General features: G+C 30.7%; 2 long non-coding RNA genes across 2 annotated transcripts in view; one reads left to right on the forward strand and one right to left on the reverse strand.

The window, feature by feature from the left end:
* Positions 1-21,963, reverse strand: part of LOC139425543 (uncharacterized) — a 45,602-nt gene that overhangs the window by 15,433 nt on the left and 8,206 nt on the right. The window lies entirely within an intron of this gene.
* Positions 851-20,875, forward strand: LOC139425544 (uncharacterized). The gene is made up of 2 exons (XR_011636748.1): positions 851-1,110; positions 19,444-20,875. It is a non-coding gene; the product is annotated as an uncharacterized lncRNA (long non-coding RNA).

A 21,963-nucleotide genomic window follows, 5' to 3' on the forward strand; every position in this document is an offset into this window, starting at 1 on the left:
CATAAGAAGTTAAAGGTTAAATGAACAAATTTTATATTTTACAATTTTATTTTATAACCGTCGTTGAACAGCCGACCCAGTTTTTCGGGTTTACGACTACTAATGTTCAACTCCGTATCCTTGTAATTTTGAACCTAATCCTGAAGACAAGGGAACTCAATGGTCAAGTAATGGGAGAAATTTGCCTACGTTGTTTGACGCAACTAACCCGTATTTACGATACATGGAGAGGAAAACCATGAAAACCTCCCACGGTTAGCCTGATGGCAGGAGGACTCTAACTCATGATCCGTCTACCACTGATAATATTTTACGTCAGCACTGTGGTCAATGCAAGCCGGATGCGGAATTCGTATCGACCAGCCATTGCTGAGATTCGAACCCGGTAAACCGCATTGGAAGGCAAACGTCCTATCAATTGAGCCATCACGACTTATATGAACAAATTGAAAGAAAAAAAAATTTGGAATAGCAAACTGGCACATGTAAACATGAATAAATTATTCCATTACATTTAATGTAAGCCACTGTCTAAAAAAACCATTTCAAACATAGGTGTAAATTAAATTCTCCTGCAAAGTTCGTCTTCAAAGTATTACGTAGTTACTACATTTAAAAAGAACTAGTTGTAGTTATATTATAATTAACTACATTTGTAACAAAGTAGTTGTATTTGTAGTAAACTACAAAAATAATATAGTTTTCCAGACAACTGGGTTTAGATTAGCTCTAAACCAGATCCTTGTAGCTGTGCAAATGTTCCATTAACTTTGAGACAACCATTAAAATATTATTCTTAGCTATTCAGAGTAACATATTCTTTTTCCACTTTAATTGTTCTTCTGTAACCCTGTTACTTACTTAGGGTGTCTAGCTCAGTGGTTCCCAATTTTTTTTCGGCTATGGTGCTCTAAATGCTCAACATTCTTTCGACGGAACCCCAACTTTATAGTCAAAATATATAAAGACAATTGTGAACGTATTAACCTTAAAAAAAAACCGCTTTATTTTGAAAATATTTAATAATAAGAATGGCAATTTTTTTTTATCATTAACAATCTTAAATTAGGTTTTATATCAGACAGTTGAATTCACACTCCTGAAGCCTAAGTTACTTTTTGTTCTGAATTTGTTTTTAATGTATAAACATTAGCTGAAAATGAATGAATTAAGCCAATTTAGGGTTTTCGTTAAAATGAAAACAAAAAAGAACTGTTATATACGTTGAAAATAGCTCGTAAGGATACATATTTCTTTATCAGCGATCTAGTTATTTTATTTTGGTTTAAAAGGAGCGATGGAAAGTATTAATGCAATATTTTATAAATGCATATCCTTTTCATAGTTTATTCAATACATTCTTATTTGAAAAATTATGTTTTTTCCCGTTTCTTATTGCATTTTACTTTAAATAATATCGTAAAGGCAACCAAAATATTTAGTAAATAATGGATTATTGTTGGAGTAACCATGGTAAGTTTTCTTGGCTTTCCTCTCCAGCAAATGCGGGCTAGATCCATCAAAAAGACCTCCACGAAGGATAGTGTGTCCCACTACTTGATCCCTTGTCTTCTGGGTTGGGTTCAATATTACAGGGTTACGGAATAGAACAATGATAATCGTAAACTCAGAACTGGGTCGGCTGTTCAACGACGGTTGTAAAATAAAATAACTTTGAAAAAACTACTTTTGAAAAAATTGAATTAAGCTAGTTTTGAAACAAGCCCAGCCTGAAATAAAGAACTACTATAACGTTCGGTTTAAAAAAAATGTAAAGTAAAAATAATGAAGTTTATGGGGAAAAAAACTCAGAGTGCTTGAGAAATAAAAATAAATAACTTTTTTTTAAAGTTTTTAATAAAAGTTTAAAAAAAAACTATTTTGGAAAAAAACTAGATTGAGCTGGTTTTATAACAAGCCCACCCTCGAATAAAAGAAAGCAACTGGATTAGATAAAAAGTAAATAAAAAAAAATTATGAAGAAAAAATGAAAGAAATAAAAAATTCTGAAACATAAATATAAGGCTTAAAATTTTTTTTAAAAAAACTGGATTACGCCAGTTATAANTATTTAGCTCTTTGTTTTAAATCCAAGAAAATATTTATTCAAATACAAAAATAATCGTGTATGTTGCTCTTTTTTATTTCATTTTTTTTGCATTTTGTGAATATAAAATTTAGCATGTGGGTATCAGACATTTTCTCGAAGAAATTCTCCGATTTAACTTTTTGAAACCACTCATTTTGAACGAAAATATTTACTCACACATTTGTAAATGTTACATTTAAAATGTAAATATCTATTCTCTGGTGGTTGCAGCAGACAAACCTCAATTTTCTCATTGAACATTTTGTGTGCTACTATGTAAGTTTTAATACCAACCTTTTTAAAGTTTCATATCTTAACAATTAGATATCTGTTGCACATTAATTGTTTAATACATAGGTGCACATTAAAGTTATGTAGCCCGAATTTTTAAATATGCAATTAAATATTTTAAAAAATCTACTTCTTATCTTAATTTGTAATTCAATACTTTTGTTTTGTACAACTTGGTAAAAATCTGACAGTAATATTTAATGTTCCTTCAAACATAAAAGAGTCCTACATAAAATTTTGATAAAGTTGCGGCCCGTAATTTGATTTGCGTTTTTATTGGTGGCCCCCGGCCTCATGTAAGTTGGAAATCCCTGGTTAAGACTGTGGTCAAAAGTAGCACACTACAAGTGGTGGAACTACAGTAGTCGCTACTTTTTTTAAAAAGTAGTGTAGTGAATAGAGCATCACTAAAACTTTTTAAAGTCAGGTAAGAAAAGAAATACGATTCTAATTAATTTGGTGGGTACAAATCTTGACGGGTCTGTTGATGGATGGACCCTGTTGGTTGCAGGCTGAGAGTTAACAGAAATGGGATACCTGCAAGTGACGTAGTGTGGGTAAATCGATCCTGATTGGTTGCTGAAACGTGGCATTTGTTTACTTTTGCACCTGTTCTTCCCCTTCTATTTAGAGTAAGCCAAGCCTGTCAATACTTTTAAATGACACATTCTATATTCTTCCGCAAAGATGCTTTCATAAAGATTTCTATTGTATATTTCATATTCAACACTAAGGCAGGCACGAAGCCTTGTAGAACATTGGTTGGTTATAATGCCACTTGCCACACGGGCAAGCCTGCTTGGTGAAACCCAGCAAATTTAAGGCTGAGTGAGCGATTCTTGTTTTTCAGTGCCGCCATCTATCGCCAAGAATTCGACTTCTGCCACATCATACGTCACACCTGTCTTATAAGGTGGACCCATTCATACATCCATTCATTTTATCCACAGATCGCAATTTTGACCTGAATCAGAGAACGATCGGTCTCCAATCCAGTACCTCCAGAGGTATTGATCTGTTATGGGAACATGGAGGACTTTGCGACTCGACAGAATTTTAACGTGCATCAGTCACCAACTACACGGGGAGTCTTCGACCGGCGGGGTTCGAACCCACGAACTCTCGGACATGGGCCCAGCGCCCTACCGACCAGGCTATCCCGGCCCCTTGTAGAACATAAAAAAACTAATTACGCATCGAAGTTGCCAGGTACACAAAACAAAAATATATCACGGTTACAATAAAATACATAAACTAACAATACATCTAAGTTAAGTGAAAGAAGTAGACGCGAAAAAATGTCAATAGATTCGATGTGCGATACTGTGCTGTATTTAATCAACTTCACGTTATTTAACATTCGAACTTATGTGGGAAAACTTAGCTCAATTTTAACACACCATCTTGCTTATAAACTATCAGCTGGAACTGACGTCATATGTCACATGTGTGGATATTGTGATCTTCTTGAAGTGCAAGTACCCGATTGCGTATTTAACATCACGTGTGACTAATATTTAAACTAGTCATTAAGAAAAATAGGTAATTAATCACTATAGTCACACTTTCGCAGGTGAAGGCAATCTCGTGAAATATTGATGTTATTTCAAAGGAAGGGGACATATTTTCGATGTTGCTCAATTTCACAAAGGAAATAAGAAGAACATTAAACAGTTAAAAAATTGGAAGTGTATTTGATAGTTTCGCATTTTATAAAATAAATATTCGCAGCCGAAAAAATCAAAAAAAGTTGAAGGTTGAATGAAAAAATTTTATGTTTTACATTTTATTTTATAGCCGTCGTTGAACAGCCGACCCAATTTATCGGGTTTACGACTACTAAGGTTCAACTCCGTAGTGTCCCGCAGTGGACTGATCGTTAAGACCCCAGCGGTTCCCAGCAGATCACCGAAGTCAAGCATCACTGGCTACGGTCAGTGTGCGGGTGGGTGACCACTTGGATCAGTCTGCGTAGGGACCGAGGGTGTGCGGTATGGGTCCTCGTTAAACTGTGCTACCGTAAAGTGCTCGACTTCGCGCGCAGGTCGTCGGGCTACCGAAGCGGGGGTGCCATCCCTTCCGCAGAGGATCAAAATTGTGATGGCATGTCTTCGGATCATCCTCCGGGATGCTTCCCAGACCGTCGCCAATAGCCCATTGTGCAGCTCTAGTGCGACGTAAAGTAACAACAACAACAACATCAACTCCGTAGTCTTGTAATTTTGAACCCAATCCAGAATATAAAGGAACTTATGGATCAAGTAATGGGAGAAATTTGCCTTCGTAGAGGACCTATTGACGGAACTAACTCGCATTCGTGATACATGGAGAGGAAAACCACGAAAACCTCCCACGGTTAGCCTGACATCAAGAGGACTCTAAGTCATGATCCGTCTACTACTGATAATATTTTACGTCAGCACTGTGGTCAATGCAAGCCGGATGCGGAATTCGTATCGACCAGCCATTGCTGGGATTCGAACCCGGTTCACCTCATTGGAAGGCGAACGTCCTATCCCTTGAGCCATCACGGCTCAAATGAACAAATTGAGAAAAAAAATGTTTTGGAACAAACTGGCACATGTAAACATGTATAAATTATTTTCTTACTTTTAATGTAAGCCAACGTCTTAAAAACCATTTCAAACATAGGTGTAAATTAAATGCTCCTGCAAAGTTTGTCACCTTAAAATAATGAAGTACATAGTTACTAAATTCTAAAGTAGTTCGTAGTCACTACATTTAAAAAACACTAGTTGTAGTTATAATTAACTACATTTGTAACAAAGTAGTTGTGGTTGTAGTAAACATCAAAAATGATGTAGTTTTTCCGATCACTGTGTTTAGATTAGCTCTAAACCAGGTCCTTGTAGCTGTGCAAATGATCCATTAACTTTGAGACAACCATTAAAATATTATTCTTTACTATTCAGAGTAACATATTCGTTTTCCACTTTTATTGTTCTTCTGTAACCCTGTTACTTACTTAGGGTGTCTAGCTCAGTGGTTCCCAATTTTTTTTCGGCTATGGAGCTCTAAATGCTCAACATTCCTTCGACGGAACCCCAACAATCAAAATATATAAAGACAATTGTGAACGTATTAACCTTAAAAAAGAACTCTTTATTTTGAAAATATTTAATAATAAGAATGGCATTTTTTTTATCGTTTTATCATTAACAATCTTAAATTAGGTTTTATATCAGGCAGTTGAACTCACACTCCTGGAGCCTAAGTTAGTTTTTGTTCTGAATTTGTTTTTAATGTATAAGCATTAGCTGAAAATGAATGAATTAAGCCAAATTATGGTTTTCGTTAAAATGAAAACAAAAAAGAACTGTTATATACGTTGAAAATGGCTCGTAAGGATACATATTTCTTTATTAACAATCTAGTTATTTTATTTTGGTTTAAAAAGCGCATGGAAAGTATTTATGCAATATTTTATAAATGCATATCCTTTTCATAGTTTATTCAATACATTCTTATTTGAAAAATTATGTTTTTTCCCGTTTCTTATTGCATTTTACTTTAAATAATATCGTAAAGGCAACCAAAATATTTAGTAAATAATGGATTATTGTTGGAGTAACCATGGGAAGTTTTCTTGGCTTTCCTCTCCAGCAAATGCGGGCTAGATCCATCAGAAAGACCTCCACGAATGATAGTGTGTCCCACTACTTGATCCCTTGTCTTCTGGGTTGGGTTCAATATTACAGGGTTACGGAATAGAACAATGATAATCGTAAACTCAGAACTGGGTCGGCTGTTCAACGACGGTTGTAAAATAAAATAACTTTGAAAAAACTACTTTTGAAAAAATTGAATTAAGCTAGTTTTGAAACAAGCCCAGCCTGAAATAAAGAACTACTATAACGTTCGGTTTAAAAAAAATGTAAAGTAAAAATAATGAAGTTTATGGGGAAAAAAACTCAGAGTGCTTGAGAAATAAAAATAAATAACTTTTTTTTAAAGTTTTTAATAAAAGTTTAAAAAAAAACTATTTTGGAAAAAAACTAGATTGAGCTGGTTTTATAACAAGCCCACCCTCGAATAAAAGAAAGCAACTGGATTAGATAAAAAGTAAATAAAAAAAAATTATGAAGAAAAAATGAAAGAAATAAAAAATTCTGAAACATAAATATAAGGCTTAAAATTTTTTTTAAAAAAACTGGATTACGCCAGTTATAAAACAAGCCCTCCCTCGAATAAAAAAACAAAACAACCTGTCACTGATCAGTTTTGAAGTCAAAAGGTTGAGTCTCGTTAATAAACACATTAAAATGTATCGAATTATTTAATTATAAATCAAGTCACCAGTGGCTAATTTTAGATTTATAACACATATCGATGCGATAACCCGATAAATTATCTAATTTGCGGTTTTGTTGTTTTTCCTTTGGCTACAAAATTTCACTCCCAAATTTGGTACCAAAATGAAATGTTCTCGAATAAATAAGTTTTATTTATCGATTTATCAGTTTAGATATCGTTGAAGATGAGTGATTGTGTGATGAAATGAAGAAAACAATCTAATTTTTAAATTGTGATAATCGAGACTGATATTTTTTTTTGGAGAGTTTATCGGGAAAGTCGAGGTCATTTTAAAAAGATATTTATGATTCATGATAATAAGTTCCGAGGTGAAATAGCATCTTATTTTGTGATTTATTTTTTAAAAAAAATGCTTTTAGTAACTAATGAAAATTCTACGTCTTAAATACTATAAAGAAAGAACTGATAAAAAGCTTGTGGAAATAATAATATTATAAAGATGCAAATTGTTTTACGAAGTGTTAAGCCGATTCCCTGATTTCTCCATATTTAAATCTGTCAATTGACTGATATACTACTATATTGAATTACTAATGCATTGAATTGGTGTTATATTGATTCAATGATTTACCCATGTTACCATATATGATCTCTGTCTGGTCAATAAGTTCTCCTTGTTCCCATTACAAATTAAACCTTGGGGGTACTGAATTGGAGATTGATCGCTCTCTGTTTCAGTTCAAAACTACGATCTGTGGATGATCTTAGCTTATCGATCTAAAGATGCTTTAGATCGATAAGTATTCTGGGAAGTAAAGGTTAACGACATGCCACCCTATGGGTATGAGAATGCTTTTCTTTTTGCTAATGTGCCAATTCACTTATTTACCCATGCACAACTATGACAACGCACAGAACTAATGCCAATACACTATTAAGCCTATTTATTGATTTGCCAATGCAGTTTCTATAACCCACGTAATTTTTATTTTTGTTAATAAGTAAGAATTAATATAATTAATTCATTTTAAATTGTAAATAAAGAGAGAAAATATTTTGATTTGATAGCCTCATAAATCAGAGCCAAAACAAGCAGTAGTATTTTAGATGCAGATTATGAACAGTCATTGATGAACAAGTGAAAAATTCCAAGCAGACGATATTTAATACAAGGATAGAATTTTAATATTCCCTTCATTATTTTTGCTTTGAAAACAATTTGTATTTTCTAAATTCTATTTTGATTTCTAGCTTCGTATTCATAAAGTTTTAGTACTAATTAAAGGAAAATTTCACTTTGTTAATAATAACTCGCCTTTATTTTTACAAAAAAAATAATAATAAATAGAAGAATGAGAGATACAGAATAAGTGTTAATTTGAAAAGAATAATTTGACCTGAGAAAGATGTTTAGAACATTTAGAACGTTTCTAACTAACAAAGGATTTGAAATCAAATTAACTAGTGAAAAGTTTTTCTTTAATTTATTCATAACACAATGAAATTGTTAATAATTATAATAATTTTATTATTAATTCCATTTTAATAAAGCGAATTTTCAACTTTTCTATAATTTTCATAAAATCAGGAAATGCGAAAAAAACGCAGCTGTGTTGTATATTTTTTGTTCCCTAATGCAATTTTGTTTTGGGTCTTTTTCTTTTCCCAAAAAGAAAAAAAAAATGGCTAAGAGCATAAGTGTAATCAGGCTTGGCTGAAAGCAAAAGTTGTTCTTCACTTTCTTTCTTTTTCCTTTTTTCCATAAACGGTTGCTTGTTCTACAGGTCTTTTAGCTGTCTGAAAGACATTTCAAGGTCATTGTCTAATAGCACGAAACAACTAATGAGATTGTCTAGCATTTGATTTAGTTTTTGGTTTTCCGACTTATTAAGTTGTTTTAGTTAGAATTTAAAATTAACTTTAAAATGTATGAAGTATTTAAATTGCATACCTGTTATTTTTTCGAATAAAGCAAAGTTTGCTATTTTATATCATGTATTAACTCCTCCAATTCTAACAGCTGATTCCCATATGTTTTTTCGCTTCCAAATTGTAAAATTTAATCAATGAAATAAAAAATGTGAACCTCATTATTTTAAATAAAAACTTATTCAGCTCTTCTAAATTAAAAAAAAAATTCATTTTTGTTTTGAAATTTTATTTATATACAAATAAATCAAATATATAAAAAATAATTGTTTTCAAAATGTAATTAAAATTAAAAATGTATACATACTTTTCATGATGTAAAGAAAATAAGAAATATGAAATTTTTCCAGAAAATAAATTTAAACAACAATATGTTTAGAAGTTCGCAAGAAAATAGGGAGGGGGGGGGAATTTAACATTCTTCTAAGAAATAAGGGAAATGAAGAAAATGGCTACAACATTTTGCTGAATAACAAAGGAAAGAAAAACATTTTATTCAGAATGTTTAAAAAAAAATGGAGTAAAGAAAGAAACGTATGCAGAAATTTCAAGAAAATAAAAAAATTAAAAAAAAATCCATGCAGTATTTTTCTAAATAATAAAGGAAAGGAAAAAAAAATGTATGCAGAGTTTTTTAAGAGAAGAAAGGAATGAAAAAATATATACATCATTTTTCTAAATATTAAAGAAAAGAAAAAATATATGCAGAATGTTTACAAAAATGGAAACAAAGAAAGAAATGTATACAGAATTTTTCAACATGAAAGAAGGAATAGAAAAAAAATATATACAATATTTTTCTAAATAATAAAGGAAAGAAGAAAAATGTATACTGATTATTTTAGAAAAATGAAGTAAAGAAAAAAAAATGCATACAGAATTTTTCGAGAAAAGAAAAGAAAAAGAATTCAAACAATATTTTTTTAAATAAAGGGTTGAAAAAAAATGTATGCAGAATTCTTTAAAAAATTGAAGTAAAGAAAAAAAAAATGTTTACAGAATTTTTCAAGAAACGATAAAAGTATTTACAAAATTCTTCTAAATAATAAAGAAATTTTTTTTAATATATAAATTGAAGTCTCAGTCAAGATCATTTATGCCTCCAATTAGAATTTCTGTAGATGAGATTTGTGACCACTGTTCTTCAGCTTTTAGTTGTTTTGCTTTAGGATTAAAATTTTTCTAAGAAAGAAATATTTCAAAACGAAAAAAAAAGAAAAATCCCTAAATAATAGATAAATTGCGTAAGCAAAATTATAAAATAAACAAAAGGCAAGATCTCTTTATACATAGATACTTATATATTATTTTGAAATTTCTTTAATCTAATGTATTTATTTTAAAAATATGATAACAAAAGTAAAACAAAAGGCGTTAAACTGTAATTATAAATGAAGTAACAAAAATTTTATTTCTGAGTTTTATTCTAAACTTTATTTTTGTTTTCTGTGATAAAATAAGTTGCTTAATTTATAGTTAACTATAATTTATTTTTGTACCAATAAACAATAGTGTTTAGTATTTATTAACATTAATTAATGATTATTACCAGGATGAGGGGCCCCAATTACCGAAATGTTCAAGACAGTACTTTTAATATCGTGATTGCTTGGGAATACTAATATCACACGATATATCGCGATATTTTTAATTTAATTACATTTACATTATTTTCACGTCAGTCAACATTTTCGTTAAACAAATGAAATTTACCAACGCTCACGATATTATTGTATCCGATAATTACAGTTATTCATGATATGCGTGATATTATCTATCACGATGGTTATAATATCGTCACATGCCGTATTTAATGTTGTTAATGATGATCGTATATTCAGTATGTTACATAATTCACTATACATCTTATTCACAACCGTATTCATACAGTATTTACGATATATCATACTAAGTTGGCTTTCACGATTATTTGCATTCACTGTCGCATTCAGATGGCATTTACGATTTATAAATAATTCATGATCGTATTCTGGTGGTATTTATTGTGCATTGTATTCACGATCATTATCAGATGATATTCACGACGTATCATACCTTACGACAGTAGTCATGTTTTTTACGACATATCGTTATGCAGATGGCATTCATTATGTACAGTACTTACGATCGTATTCTGATGCCATTCACGATATTTCGTGAAAATACTTTTTAAGTATCGTTATCATGATGACAGAATATCTTACAATATATCGACAGTTTTTTAATGTTGTTTTCAACCTAATATTTCTTGCAAAAATTAACCAACCTATAATATAAATGCGCTTTTTCACTTAATAATTCCTTTAACAACAGATATAAGAGCTGTCATTTCCTGTCTGTAGTTTAAAAATTGTGTTTTTCAATTAGTTCTTTTGAGAGAAAAAAACAGTTCCTTGCACTTATCAATTGGCGTCAATTGATGACGTCACTTAACTCTTGGCAAATGGCCTCTTGGCTAAACTTAGGGATAATAAAGGTAAGAATATACGTTCAGGAATTGTAAGAAAAACAAACAAGATACAAAAAAGAATTAATTACATCCGGTGGATTTTATTTTCGAAGCAAAACATTCCGTAAAGATAAATTCTTTTAAGATACACCTAGAGTAAAGTATTCCTACGTTGACGATAAGTAAAGCAGTAGAACCAAGCTTGTCATTCAATATGCTAATTATTCTTTCTTTTTTTTCGAAAAGTTAAGCCTTAAGGGTGGGCAGCATACCTTGGCGTTTTGGCGAGGAATAAAAATTGAAGAATGGTTTAGGTAGTTCAGTAAGTACGTGGGCAACAATTTCACTTTTAACTATACTTCAAATGCAAAACAGATGTTTTCTTTTTCAAGTATAAACTTAAAATTCTTGTCATCTTGTCTTTGAAAAATTACAACATGGGTTAAAAGTTTCCATTGGCTCTTGACATGTTTATCTGGAACTTGTTCGTTTGAGAAATTTTTAAATTCTTTATCAACATTACGAAAAAGTGTGTCTATTACTATTGTACGGGGAGAAAAAAAAATATCACACTCAATAACTTTTGCTCTGATGAGCGGATTTTCACAGACTAGATGTCCACCTCAACCAGAAGAGCCAAAACGATAATTAATTACTGCTAATTTCCAATAGAGTCACTGCATTAGACACAAAAATGTATTTTTTGAAGTGAAACTTCTAATGCGACTTCCAACAAGGTTGCTTTAAACGTTTAACGCAACGATAAACAAAACAAAACATTAATAACAAAAAAAAGTCGTTTGGCAACCAGCTAGAGTTGCAGTTATTACATCAGCAGACGATTTAAAACAATTATTCAAAATAACTGCTTATTGATGACGGAACATCTTTATTGCCTCTATCCACTGCAGGTTCACAAGCTCTGGCAGACGTTACTGGTGAAGAAATTGATTATTGTGATCCTTGCAGGAGATTTTAATGTGAATTTCTCGTTACCTGAAGCTGAAACATTATTAACCTTCCTTAAGGAGTAATTTGGATTTGAAATGATTAATGGTAGGAATGATCCCACAACCAAGAGATGCAAGAAATATTGAAAAAAATAGAACTCAATCATTTCGTATCGTACTTTAGTTATCATAATCCCATCGTAAATGTTATAGATTTGGATATTTCTCCACTCGAAATTGATAATTAAAAGATGCGATAAAATTGTGAATTGTAAGCATTGTTAACAAAGTTTGTCTTAAAGAAACAATATGATTTCACTAAAAATCAATTTCTACCCCTTCCTATTTTCATTTCCACATTACGTCCGCGCGGAGGGACTCCACGCACTATTTTTTGTGTCTTAACTGTATATAAAAATCTAAGTATGGTGTCGCAGTTTTCCATTGCTGTCAATATATTTTTATTGGCTGGAAAATCACGTGATAGGATCCAGTTTTCTCACATTAATTTCCATATTGTTGTGGTTGTCATTAGCATAAAATTGATATAAGTCATAAAGTTAGTCTTTTCCTATCAATATTTTTGTTTCCCTAATTTAGAGGTTGAAATTATCTGTACTACTGTCACTACTTTTCTTATTATAATTTTTTTTCTGAATTAAGAGTTTAGGAGGATTGTATATTATTATTATTATTAAAATAATGTAATTTTACGTTACATTTTAAGATGAAGTTAATTTAAATCGGTGTCTGATCTTATTAGCCGTTTTACAATTATTATTTTTTGGTGCAAATTATTTCAATAAACTATTATGAATTACAGTTAATTGATTTAGACTGTATTTAAAATACATAATACATCCGTCAGTTTGGTAAGCAAAAAATATTAAATTACAGTTGAGAACTCACCGAATTTGTTATAACAATAAACTTTTAATTTTAAATGTTGTTTCAAAAAATGATTACTTAGAAAAAATATTTATGTTCACTAATAGATTTTAATAGTATCGTAAGGGATTTATTTGGACTTGAGAATTAAAGCACAAATGTTCTATTTAGTACATATATTTTTAGTTGAATGATTTAAATTTTTTTACGCTAAGAAACAGCGGTTATTGCGAAGGAGCCGTAGTGGCTCAGGTTTTAGAGCTCAGGTTTTAGAGCCCGCTCGCCAAATCCGGTGAAGTAAATAAAGTTTCCCGGAGAATAAACAATATTGAAGAAAAATAAATAAATAGCATAATGCATAAGCAAAAAAAACAAAAAAAAAACGAAGAAAAAATATAATGAGCAAAATGAAATAAATAAAAGAAGAAAAAAACAGTATGAATTAATTAATGGAATCTGTTAATCGAATTCAATCACAGATAAAATTCAGGAAGGGGAGCAATGTGGTGTAACTACCAGTATAAATATTAAATACCAATTCACTAGTATATAAGACATGTTAACTTGATTTTATCTTGAGGTACCTTTTGATAGATGAAGGTTGACATAGTCAATAAAATATATCCCCTCAAGGTAACCCGGGTTCGATCCCAGCGATTACTGGTCGAATCGAATTCTGCACCCGGCTCGCTCCGACCACAGTGTTGACGTAAAATATCTTCAGTGGTAGACGGATTATGAGTTAGAGTCTCGTTGACATCAAGCTAGCTGTGGATGGTCTTCGTGGTTTTCCTCTCCATGTAACGCAAAAGCATTTCTCTCAATACTTGATCCAGGAGTTCCCTTGTCTTCTGGATCGGGTTCAAAATTACTAGGCCACGGAGTTGAATATTAGTAGCCGTAAACCCTAAATTGAGTCAGCTGTTTAACGACGGTAATATAATTATTGCGAAGCAATCATCGGGGTAGGTTAGCGCCAGCGAACGGGGGGCTGCCATCTCTAGTAAATATATACTTTCAACGGATTTAAATTATTCGTTTATCAAAGTATGGAAAGTGACTGCCATCTGGAGAATATGGGGACAATATTTCAGGCCAAAAGGAAATCGAAAATTGGATCGATGTTTCTCTGTTTGCGATAAAAGTCTTCTCTGAAAAGAATTAGTAACTAAACTGTTTTAAATTAATACTCTTTTCATGTTGCTTTTCAAAAATAAAATGATTGACGAATCTCTGTTAGTTCTTAACATTTTCGGTTAATTTCACTACACAACGAACCGAAAAATGTTAATTGTTTGTCGTAACTCTCTAACTACGCTAGAAACGGGAACAATAAACATGGTTAATCCTGTTTCCATGGAAATAACTTAGTAGAGAGCTAAAACATTTTTTTCAACAATGCAATGCTATCTAAAAATAATAATAATGTTAATAATTATCGTTTAAATTCTAAAAGAATTATATTTTTATCTCAATTCGAACGAAACAACGCGAGCTAATATAAATTTCGTTTTTTCCTCTATTAGAACTTTGAATATTTTCATTCTCCCTGAAATAGAACTTTGAATATTTTTATTTCCCCTGAAATAGAACTATGTACATTTTCATTTCCCTTGTAATTGAACTTAAAATATTTTTTCTTCCTCCGTCGTAATTATTTTCTTTTTATCTGCAATAACATTGTTATTTTTTTAAAAAAATATGAAAGATAACTTTTTATATGATATGATAAAAAATAAAAATACACAAAAAACATTATTTAAACAAAGGTCATATTACAAAAGAATATTTTATGGATATCGTTTTCTGTATTTGATTAAAGATGTTCTCAGAAAACTCAATTTTATTGCAAAATATGCTTTCACAAAATTTATTTGCCATTGCCGCAGCTCCATTTCAAACAATTTTCTTCATCCTGATCATTATTTTTATCATCCTCATCATTATTATTATTACTATTACTATTGAATAGATTTTAATAACGCACATAATATACAAGTAAATTTAAACATAATTTTTTAAAAATTTAAATTTTAATGTTAGTTCAAGTAATGCTTGACTTTTTTTGTAAACAGGCAACAATTAGGGACGAAACCTACCGAATTCACAGAAATTCGAGTATTTTTTTTTTACATTGAATTCAATTAGATGACACGGACGCTATCCACCAACGTGGGGGAGTAAAAAGGACGTGGGACTCAACTAACTGAAAGCTTTCGGCAGTGCTGGATTACTCATTAGGCCAGACTAGGCCATGGCCTGGGTCCCCCAAAGATTAGAGGCCCCCTTAAAAATGGATTTTTTGAAAGTAAATTTTAAAAAATTAAGAGAAACAATGATTTTTAAAAATGTTATGATTATTTTTAGTACTAATTTAATAAAATAAAGTAAAATTATTTGAATGGCCTACCCCCTCTCCACCCCCGTACGCTTAATCCGGCCCTGGCTCTCAGTTGGAGGAGGGGGGGGGGATTTTTCCGGAAGAGAAAGATTCATGAAAATCCGCATTTACTACTTGTTACTTAATATATGTATAATTAAACTAGCATAATTATGTTCAGTTAAAATGTTAGATTTCCGGAAAGCTTAAATGAAAAATATAAATTTTGAAATGCAGAAATTTTTAAAAAATTTTTTTCTCTTTTTTTTTGATGGGGGGGGGGAGGATATATAATAAATTTGATTTTTTGGAATGCATAAATAAAAATTTGGATTTTCGGTATGCATAAATGAAAATTTCGATTTCTGCAACGCATGAATTTAAACTTTGACTTTTGTTGAGTTAAAATTTTGGATTTTTAAAAATGATTCGATTATTGTTATTTTTTAAAATGATTCGATTATTTCGATTATTAAATTGGGTAACTAAACTTTTGACTGCATCACTACAAAGTTCGAATTTTGAAAAATGTAATTAAATGCTCGGGTTTTGGAAAGCGTTAATAAAAAGTATAAATTTTGAAATTCATAAATAGAAGATTTGTTTATTTTTTTGGGGTGGGGGATGCAGCAACAAAAAATCCGATTTTTGAAATGCAATGCTGAATAGTTCGATTATTGGAATGTATAAATAAAACTTTTGATATTTGGAGCAATATCAAAAAGCAAAAATTGATTATTGTTATGCGTAAATGAAACTTTTAACACGTTAAATGCCACGCTAATTTTACATGGCTTGCCCGTCTGGCCAAACGGTAAATAACTACAAACTAAATTTGCAAATATTAGGCAGATTTTGCTAGTCTTTTAAAAGGTTTAGCATAACATATCTGAAAAAAGTGATGAATTATAATATAAGTCCACGAATTGTTTAGAAATAGTGGTGGATAAAAATCTACTGAATTGAATTTATTAAACCACGAATCACAATTAATAAACTACCACTTGAAAATATTTATTCGCTGCCCAGAGCAAGTTGACATCTCTCTGTATATAAATAAAACTATTTTTGTGTGATCTATATTTCATTAATTTCTTCAAACCATTTTAGTAACTATAATATGAAAAAATCTAAAAATTTACACGAATTATGTGTTTCTAATAAACTTGGCTTCGCCGGTCACCGGTGACACACTCAGTACCGGTCACCGGTGACCCCCCCCCTGGCATTCAACGCGTTAATTAGGGCTGTGTCCGTGAAAAATTTGATTTTTGGAATGCATCAAAGAAAATATTCAATTTGTAGGAAATTTTTTGGAAAGTACACCCTTCTTTAAAAGTCTTCCATTACGCGAAAAAGTTACATACATAATTTTATGAGATAAATGACGTCAGAGAAACAAACAATTTTAATCTCGAACCTATAAAAAAAGAATAGTTATTATGGAATCCTTTTTCTAGGGTTATTTATTTTCGTTTCGAATTACAGCAAACTCAAGTAAGAATCTTTGAAGGCTGTGACCCCATTTCATGAAAGTGCCAGACATAACGCGTGGTTATCTTAATAAAAGTCAAAGACCCTTGTTTACTTGGACTTTAAACATGCATTGGACGATGTCGCGGAACTTATTTCACTGAGACACTTTCATAAACAAAAATATGAGATCATAAAATGATATTTTTACCCACAAGGAAAAGAATAGTCTTAAATTTTTAAGCAACTTCAATCGCAAGCACACTGACTAATTAATTTTGACCGGTTAGGATTTTGATAAAAAAAAAGAAATTATATATATATATATATATTATAAGTTAAAATATATAGAAAACATGAAAAATAATATAATAAAGATTAATGAAAAGAGAAGTAGAAAAATTATTAAAATAAAATATTCTTAAAAAGATTTTTAAAAAAAGATTTTATTTCAATAAAAATTAAAAGCCGGAAAACAAAAGAATAAAAAGATATAATTTCTTCATCAGCTCACACGACTCTATCCGCAAAAAGGAGTGCTTTATAATATTGTATTAATATAGCCAAAGCCAATATATCGATGCAATAGCTTGAGAACCACCCAAAAAAGTTGAAATGAAAATAGAATATATTAAGTAAAAAATAGAAAATAAAATGTAAGAAGAATACAGAATAAAATAAAAAATGTAATCTATAAGGCGAGGAGCGAATTCAAATGAACTTACAAAATACTTTCGTAATAAGTTTGGCAGATAACAAAATATGAAAATAGAAGCTTAAATAGAGGGATCTTTTATGGCTCGTTCTTACTGCAGTATTAAAGCGCGTTTGATTTATTAGTTACCTTGGATTGGCCCATATCTATCTATCTATCTATTCATACTTTTTTTTTTATTTTGTATTAATTTAGTTCAAAGTAAGTAAAAAACATTGTATTTATCATTTTAATAATTTCTGGTAATACAGCATGAAACGCCGGAGTGTGTCTCTTTCTGCGTTAAAGGTAAAATCTTCAAAACACTGCTCACTTCCAAGCAATAATTTTTCAAATTTGCACTTATTTAGATTTAAGAGAAGCAGTTATTCATCATCGAAATTTCTTTAATTTACAAAATTAATTACTGATACGTTTTTGAATATGAATTTTTTAAAAAAACTTCGAATTATTTTTTTTAAATTTCATACTAGTGAAAATATAAGTCTGATAATCTAACAAATTTTTTTAGTGACTACTACTAGACTGTTTTATGTAACATCCATTCGAACCCAAGACCTTTCTGATCTAAGGTTAGCTCCCTGACCACTATTCAGTCAGATCGGCATGCACATAGATGTATGGAATACAATATCGCGATCACTAATGTTAACAATACTCATGAAATACGAAAATATCGTGATCATTATCAATAACAATTATCGAAAACTATAATATCGTAATGATTATCGGCAACATAACAAATCAAAAAGATAATACAGCGAATGTAGATGTGAATGTGTTATTAAACATAATGATAATTATTGAATACGATGTTATGAATAATGTTGATACATTTTATTTGGGTAACGAAGGTATTGATCAATTTAAAAATAATATAAGTGACTTAAATAAGAAAAATATCGCGATACAATGTTAATTATCGATAATTTTCGACAATGTTGTGATAATAAAATTCGGCACTTATCGGTTATAGATAGATGTTCGGTTCCTGTTGGTATCTATATGGCTAAAAGCATGGCCAGCACATGGTATCTATATGAGCTGGCCATGCTTTGACTATAGATTGTAGACTATAGCTTATTTGGTATCTATTAGTAGTACCAAAAAAGCTTAGTTTATTTAATACTGATAAGTACCAACAAAATTAAAAGAAATCCTCTGTTTCGATTCCAGTGTAGCAGTACTTGCTACATCAATCATTCATTGTTAAAAAACAAACGAAACTTTCCGTCTGAAAATTCTAGAACTGTAGTCCTTCTGTCATGATGCAATCAGATAAGGCGAAAATGAAAAAAAAAATTTTTTTTAATCGCTTTTTTTAATAAATTTAATTTAAATTATGCATCTTGAGTAACTTAATGAACTTAAAAATAGCAGAACTGCCATGAAATAAATTTAGAACAATCTACCTTTCTTATATCTAACTTCGAAAAAGAACAAACAATAATAAAATGGTTATTAAATTGCGATAAAGTTCTACAATATAGAAACGAAAAATGAAACAAATTGTTATTTAATTTGTAATCAACAGATAAAGTGAAACAGATATATAACAAAAAGAACTTTTTATAGAAAAAAATGACTAATAAAAGAAAAAAAGAGTTCTTATTGCCACAAATAAAATATATATTTCGCAACATCAAAATCGTTTGCTCTACTTATAAGAATGACTCAGAAATAAAAAAGAAAGAATATCTAAGTCATAAAAGTAGATAGAAACGTAAAAATAGCATTAAAATATAACAATAAAAACTCTCTTAATTGACTGAAAGCGTAATATGACTCAGAAACATATGATGTGAAGAACTTTCGCAACAGGTAGTTTCAAGACGTGGTTATAATATGCATATACCACGAAATCGGGTATTAAAACTTCTGATTTTGATGAAGCTGAGTCAATAGCTTATTCAGGTGACTCTGGGCGGAGTTTTAAAAAATTAAGAATGTCTTAAAAAATTTATTTTTCTTTCTTTCGTTTACTTTTATCTTCTTTTTTTTCAGAACACGTGTAAAAGTGCATTTGTATTTCCAAGAAAATGTGGGAGAAAGACTACTACAGAAGAACTTGTTGCCAATGGATAGTTGTTTTGAAACGTTGCCAATTTTTTAAGCGTCCTTGTCTGCTTATCAATCAACGCCTGAAACGCTGAAGGTCGCTGTAAAAATGCCTAAAACTATGAGTTGTCAAAAAGAGAAAAATATTGCTAACAAATGTATATTTTTTTTATAAATATTTGTAAACCTTTCTCTATTATAAATTGAAGGCGCCACTTTGTAAATGAACTTGATCTTGTAGGTAGATTGTACAGAACCGTTTCATCTCAGTTATTAAACAATAAAAATCAATGCTTTGCACGCACGGAACGTTAATTAATTTTGTAAGCGATAAAGAACAACTAAACCGCATTGCCGTGCTACAACTCTTCTTCTTCTTCTGATGCCCTACAGGTCAAGACTGTCTCAATAAGTTTCCTCCAACGGACCCTATCAGGCAGCATGGTCCGCCATGTGCAACAACTCTAATCCTGAATCCAGGCCAGAAGGCAAATGAAATTAGGAGTCAACTAAGTGGTTCGATTCTCAACTCCTCTAAGACCCACTTTACAAGCGATATACGCGCTCGTAAAATATGAGGAATCAAAAGTACTATGGACAGTCGCTGAGCACACAATGGCTGCAGGGATCTGGAGAAAATTGCCCTCCCCTTCAGATCTGTGTCTAAATTGAAGAAGTGACCTCACGAATGAATGGTGCTGCCATCTATCAGATGGGTTTTGAGATAAGACGTACTTTCACCTTTGCGGTGTTCTCTTGTAAAACAAAAGGCGCTACTTACTGATTTCATTTGGCCAATTACTGGTCAGCTTGGCTTGTTTAAGTGCCATTAGAAACAACAAAATGAAGAAATTTTCCGTACTTTACGAATAATGCACCCTCAATTAACAAATTATTTCAACAGACGAAACGGAAAAAATTAGCTCTTTTTGGTGAAATTCAACTTTTGTTTAAACAGTTTTTTTTAGACGAGTTTATTCAGTACAAAAACGATTCAAAACAGAAGAATTCAATTGTTTATTTAATAATGACCCTCCCATTACAAATTTAAAAAACTTTGGTCTTGTTTTTTCCTTCAAATTTCACATATATGATTCTATTTAGACCTTGTTTTCATTCATTCTGTAAAAATTTATAACATTGTTGAACAGATTTGCTTATGCGAACACCCTTGTCAAAATTGAGGAGAAAAGATACAAATCTAACATTTTGAATGTTCCATGTTTTATGAGACAATCTTGAGACTAAGTTTCTGATAGAAAAAAAATTAAATATGCTTTTATTTGAAAAACTGGGATTTACATGTACAAGAGGAAAGACAAGTGCATGCAAAATTCTTTGTATTTTCTGATACTTAATAAAATAAATACAATTTCTAGTTTTTGATATTTTTGTATAGATGCATATTACTACTGTTTCATAAACTGAAAATAGGGAATTTTTAATTTTTATTGTCTTATACCCGATATTACGAATAACTCGAGTAACGAAACTTTGAATTACGAAATATTACGAATAACGAAATAATTCCTTAAATTAGGTTTCGTATAATGTATTTTTCAATTATTATGAACTTGATAGAAAATTTTCACGCATAGCAAACAACCCGGGTTGCTAATTTACAATCCAACAGCCTTTAACGACTCGTCCTGATTTTTGGAGATTTTTCTCTTTGCTGTAGTTGGTCGCAACTATAATGCAATTTTTTTTCTTTTAAATTTGTTACTTTATCTTAAATAAAAGTCAAAAATCGTGTTTTTTTTATTTAAAAAATTACTAAAGCAAGACAATGGGTCGCTAAGAGCAGCTGGATCGGAAGATCGCACCCGGTTTAATATTTTTCACCATTTGATTTTTACTCGTCATACTTTCGAATTAAGGAACATGATAAGCATGGTAGCAGAAACCTTTCAGTACGGCAGCGGGCTCTGCAGATTGGTACAGCATTTGCAGATTAGTACAGCATTTGCAGATTAGTACAGCATCTGCAGATTATCTTTCATCGAAGTTTTCTTTTTAATTTTAAAAAGCAAACAAACAATTAATTATCGGAAAATTGCAGTTTTTTTTTGTTGAAACATTTTTTAACTTGTTTATAATAACAATCAAATAGTTGAATTGAGAGAACACAGCTAAAGAACAAAAAGTAAATATTTCTTTTCTGTTCCTTGATTACAGACTTCACTGTAAAGCGATTTATTTAATTTTTTTAGTATCATTGAATAAAATTCAACTCAAATCTAAAATCTTAAATAAAATAATATGAGGACAACACAAAATGATTTTCAAATTTTGCATTTTACATGTTACGTGCAAATTTGATTAAGCCGAATTTTTACAATAATAATATCTGTCTGACTGTGTGAGTCGTGTCTGTCAGACAAATTTAGATTTAGTTGAACATGATGAGCTACCAAAACATTAACACTAAAAAAAGGTCCCAAATAAAGGCGAATCATCGGTTGG

This window comes from Parasteatoda tepidariorum, chromosome 5, assembly GCF_043381705.1.
Source record: "Parasteatoda tepidariorum isolate YZ-2023 chromosome 5, CAS_Ptep_4.0, whole genome shotgun sequence".
In the NCBI taxonomy this organism is placed as follows: domain Eukaryota; kingdom Metazoa; phylum Arthropoda; class Arachnida; order Araneae; family Theridiidae; genus Parasteatoda; species Parasteatoda tepidariorum.